The sequence below is a fragment of the Oncorhynchus kisutch genome, linkage group LG5 (assembly GCF_002021735.2).
Source record: "Oncorhynchus kisutch isolate 150728-3 linkage group LG5, Okis_V2, whole genome shotgun sequence".
NCBI lineage: Eukaryota > Metazoa > Chordata > Actinopteri > Salmoniformes > Salmonidae > Oncorhynchus > Oncorhynchus kisutch.
Window position 1 is genome coordinate 42,854,129 of NC_034178.2, and position 6,000 is coordinate 42,860,128.

Consider the following 6,000-nt stretch of genomic DNA (forward strand, 5'->3'; position numbering starts at 1 on the left):
GGACTGATAAAAAAAACAAAACAACCTACATACATGTACAGAGGCCCGTTATCAGCAACCATCACTCCTGTGTTCCAATGGCACATTGTGTTAGCTAATTCAAGTTGATCATTTTCAAAGGCTAATTGATCATTATGCAATTATGTTAGCACAGCTGAAAACTGTTGTTCTGATTAAAGAAGCAATAAAACTGTCCTTCTTTAGAAGGTGACTATGGGATGCTGGCCGTCTAGGCAGAGTTGCAAAGAAAAAGCCATATCTCAGACTTGCCAATAAAAATAAAAGATTAAGATGGGCAAAAGAACACAGACACTGGACAGAGGAACTCTGCCTAGAAGGCCAGAATCCCGGCGATGCCTCTTCACTGTTGACACTGGTGTTTTTCAGGTACTATTTAAAGAAGTTGCCAGTTGAGGACTTGTGATGTGTCTGTTTCTCAAACTAGACACTTTAATGTACTTGTCCTCTTGCTCAGTTGTGTACCAGGGCCTCCCACTCCTCTTTTTATTCTGGTTAGGGCCAGTTTGGGATGTTCTGTGAAGGGAGTAGTACACAGCGTTGTACGAGATCTTCAGTTTCTTGGCAATTTCTCGTATGGATTAGCCTTCATTCCTCAGAACAAGAATAGACTGATGAGTTTCAGAAGAAAGTTATTTGTTTCTGGCCATTTTGAGCCTGTAATCGAACCCACAAATGCTGATGCTCCAGATACTCAACTAGTCTAAAAAGGCCAGTTTTATTGCTTCTTTAATTAGGACAAGTTTTCAGCTGTGCTAACATAATTGCAAAAGGGTTTTCTAATGATCAATTATGCTTTTAAAATGATAAACTTGAATTAGCTAACACAATGTGCCATTGGAACACAGGAGTGATGGTGGCTAATAATGGGCCTTTGTACGCCTATGTAGATATTCCATAACAAATATGCCGTTCCCAGTTACAAGTCATTTACAACATTAACAATGTCTATACTGTATTTCTGATCAATTTGATGTTATTTTAATGGACCAGAAACGTGCTTTTCTTTCAAAAACAAGTGCATTTCTAAGTGACCCCAATCTTTTGAACAGTAGTGTACATTAAGTACTGACAGTCATCCACATTAAAGTTGGTTTTCACTTCAAGTTTCATTCTATTTCCAATGAAATCACACTAACCTACAGGAAGAGAAACACTGTACTTAGACCTGCACTGTCTCTCAAACACATTTCCCTCACAACACCAATGTTGTGCATCTCCCCATTATCCATTCACACTTACAAAGAACAAAAGCTGTGTCCCTACTATTCACATTGTTCCAAATGTGCTTCCACCCTCCCACTGCCCCCTAATATCTAATGCTCATGTTTCTGTTTTGGCCCCTCTCTGTCCCCAGTGAGTTTAAATCCCTCATTGTTGTTTTCTCTGTGTCCAAAGAGTTTACAATAACTCCTATTCTTCTAGGTTTGTTTCCGCCTGTACAGTAGCTTCCGCTTTCTAGTTGTTTACCTCTGTGTCTCCAGTGTGTTTACAATCCCTCAGTGTCTTAGAACATCCTGTTACCTCCCACCCAGCAGGCCTGATAACCACTCAGCTCTCGTATGGACAACCAGATAAGGCCTATTGACGCCCCAGGTTCAATGGCCAATGCCCAGTCTGTAGTCTCATATTAGTTTCAGAATTTCAAGATGTAACAGGTTGTTACAGCAATTTTAGGTAAAAACTGAATTAAATAAGTCTTAAATATAAGGAATACATTTCAGCCGTTTAAAAAATATTTCTGCTATTAGGATTTTTACGGTAGGAGCATTTCTCTTAAAGAGACAATACATCTGACTGCAGTCTCACCCGTGACCTCTGGAGGTGGCGTAGGAGACGTGAGCATTTCACAAGTTTACACTACATTAAAAGGTCTAGCTGATGGTATTTTCTCGAAACCTCTAGAGAATCTATCATAGTGTAAATATGACCTTAGATGTAGTCTCATGCTATACTGCAGTCTCATACTTAGTACATGTGACACCAATAGGTTCCCTTCTCATCACTGGGGAAGACTCCAGTGTATTTACTGATTGGACAAGATGAAATCTCCTCTGGCTATGGAATCAGCAGAACGACGCACAGAGTAAGAACACACCCGGTTCATGGAATACTCAGTTGTCATCGAGTTACTCCTGGTTTGACTAATTGCAGGTCTCGCTATGTGACTATGAGTCAACTACTGGCAGAAATTGATGAATGTTTCTGAACATAAGACTTTTTTTTGTGATTGGCGAGGAGTGGGGGGTGAAGTCCTGGCGGAGTGTGCCTCACTGCAACCTGGTCTCAGAGCATTTAGTATTGTTCTTTACGTAAATCCGAGACATCCCATTTATTTTAAGTTATGTTTCTTATGGTATCTATTAATTTGTATAGCAGGTACAGGACTCACCAGCCTGGGAAGACAAACAGGAGGCCTGGTTCTGGGAGTGGACACAGGATACACTGGGCCGTGGAGGCGCACTGGAGGTCTCGAGCTTAGAGCCTGCACAACCCGTCCTGGCTAGATGGTTACTTTGGCCCGGCACGTGCAGGACGCACTGGGCTGTGCAGACGCACTGGAGACACAGTGCGCAGAGCCGGCACAGGATATCCTGGGCCGTAGAGACATACTGGCGGCCAGATGCGCTGGATGCCCACTCTAGCCTGGCCGATTCGGGGAGCTGGAAGGTAGTGCACCGGGCTGTGAACGCACACTGGAGACACCGTGCACTCCACCGCATAACACGGTGCCTGACCAGTATGACGCTCGCCACGGTAAGCACCGAGAGTTGGCTCAGGTCTATAACCCGACTCCGCCAATCTCTCCGCGTTTCTCCCCAAAAACATTTTTTTGGGGGGGCTGCCTCTCGTGCACGCCTCGTTGAGCCAACTCCTCGTAGCGTCGCCGTTTCGCCTTTGCTGCCTCCAGCTCTTCCTTGGGACGGCGATATGCCCCAGCGTCCTTTACCGTCCAGGATTTCCTCCCAAGTCCATGAGTCCCCCTTACCATGCTGTTTGGTCCTTTTGTGGTGGATAGTTCTGTCACGAGCGTCGTAAGAAGTGGACCAAAGCGCAGCGTGGTGAGCGTACATTTCTCTTTTTATTTAAAATGTCGCCAACAAAACAAGAAACGAACAAACAACCATGAAGCTCACAGGGCTATAGTGCCATTAACAAAGATAACTACCCACGCTGAAGGAGGGAAAAAGGGCTACCTAAGTGTCACGAGGTAAGGGAGACAACGTGGAGATAAGGAGTAACAAAATATATATTTATTAAATAAGTAACTAAGTATAATATACAATGGTGTGTGTAATCAGTCGTGTAAGAGAGTGTTTTGCATGCATGAATGTGATAGTGCAGGGTGTTGAAATGTGCCAAAGCAAACAAACAAAAGGCCACCAAGAAACAACAAAATCTAGAAAGGTGTCTGCATGGAGAGTCTCCTCCATGAATTTGGAAGAGGTCTATTTATCCTGGGACACACCTGGCCCAGGTTTTTCCCATGTAGCTGACGACCCTCTAAACTCCGCCCACCGGCATCCTAATAAGGAAACAAGAACAAAGAGAGAATACGGCAGACAGAGTGGGAGGGTCGTCACACTAAGTATGAGTCCCAATCAGAGACAACGATAGACAGGTGTCCCTGATTGAGAACCATACCCAGCCAAAACATAGAAATAAAGAAACATAGAATGCCCACCCCACATCACACCCTGACCAACCCAATAGAGAAATAAAACGGCTCTCTAAGATCAGGGCGTGACATTATGATATATGTAATGTATTGTCTCAAAGAGATACATTTTAGACTGGGAAATATGCAAAACAATTCTAAATTGAGTGAACATACAAATCAACATGGGAATGTTTGTTGGTTCAGCTATATGCCCAAATGTTGAGCAAACTCACAATCCTATTGCAACTGGTTACCTTACAATTGTATGTTGAATCCCAAAAATGCTTTACAGTGTAGCAACATAGCCTATTATATAATATTTTGTATGTTTCAGAGAGATTATAAGGCCGTAAATCACAGAATTGTGATGTCTCCTGTCCCCTGGACTAAGAAAAACAACGGAATCAGCCATTAATCCTCCCAAAGGCCTGGGAATAGATAAACAGTATGCAGCAAACTCAACCAAACTTCTCCACAGCTCTCCTTCTCCTCCTCCTCCCTGGGCTGTGTGGGCCAGTCAATGAGCCAAGGATGAGAAAACAAAGCCTTGGGAGAATAATGCTGTGTCACATCCTATGTTTACAGAGCTCACCATTCTGGTAAACATGGAGAAAACCTCAACAGTCATTATCCCAGAAACCCATTCTACCCACACGCTTGGTTGGTTCTAAGGAACAATACTTACGTTAGAGTCTACTAATTACTCTGGTCTTCTGTGATGACTTCAGACCTCAATATATTTTGTGGGGAGGCATTCAATTTTGTTGGGTGTAGGGTTTCATCCACATACAATCCCACACATTGTTTGTTTGACGTGTTGCCCTAGTGATACGGTAGAGTCATCCCTCAATAGTTGACCTGAATAGATGAAGCAGGGGAAGAGTTGAGCTCGGCTTGTTCTATGCAGGATCTTTTATATGTACAAAATATACATATAACAAGCCTGAATGGAGCCCAACAAAAGACATGTCTTATGGTATATGCCCTAGTCAGCATTATTATCTGTGCATTTGTAGAACCTTTACACATTCATACATTTGTCCTTTTTGCAAGCATCCATGCCAGGACCATATTCATTGCTTCCATAATACCAAATCTCCAGGTGGATGTGTAGCTAGGGTACTGATCAGATTGAAAGCCAAAGTTCTGTATGCATCAACAGATTTGCAGCACCGGAGAGCAGCACATTTTTCCCTGTTGTGTCTTGGGTAAACCCTTCAAAGTTTCAAGTTTCAATGTTTATTCACCATGTGCCCAGAATACGACAGGTGTAAAGCAGTCAAGTGAAATTCTTAGCTTGAGAGCCCTTTCCCAACAATGCAGTGATAGTAATAATGATATTGCTAATAATAGAAAGTATAATACAAATAATGACAAAAATATAGGTTGAAAAAACATGAGAATGCAAGTATACACTGAGTGCACAAAACATTATGAACATGCTCTTTCCATGACATAGACGGACCAGGTGAATCCAGGTGAAAGCTATGATATCTTATTGATGTCAAGTGTTAAAACCATTTATCAGTGTAGATTTTTTATTTATTTTTTATTTCACCTTTATTTAACCAGGTAGGCAAGTTGAGAACAAGTTCTCATTTACAATTGCGACCTGGCCAAGATAAAGCAAAGCAGTTCGACAGATAAAACGACACAGAGTTACACATGGAGTAAAAACAAACATACAGTCAATAATGCAGTATAAACAAGTCTATATACAATGTGAGCAAATGAGGTGAGAAGGGAGGTAAAGGCAAAAAAGGCCATGATGGCAAAGTAAATACAATATAGCAAGTAAAATACTGGAATGGTAGTTTTGCAATGGAAGAATGAAGATGAAGGGGAGGAGACAGGTTAAAGAAGGATTTTTAAGCCTTGAGACAATTGAGATATGGATTGGGTTTGTGTGCCATTCAGAGGGTGAATGGTCAAGACAAAGGATTTAAGTGTCTTTGAAAGGGGTATGGTAGTAGGTGCCAGGCTCACCGGTTTGAGTGTGAAAGGAACTGCACAACTGCTGAGTTTTTCACACTCAACAATTTCCTGTGTGTATCAAGAATTTTGGCTGTTCTTAGGACAAAAGGGGGTACAACTCAATATTAAGAAGGTGTTCCTAATGTTTTTTATACCCCCCTCACCACCCCTCAGACGATCCCACAGGTGAACAAGCCAGATGTGGGAGTCCTGGGCTGGCGTGGTTACACGTGGTCTGCTCTCGTGAGGCCGGTTGGACGTACTGCCAAATTCTCTAAAATGATGTTGGAGGCGGCTTATGGTAGAGAAATTAACAAACAGCTCTGGTGGACATTCCTGCAGTCAGC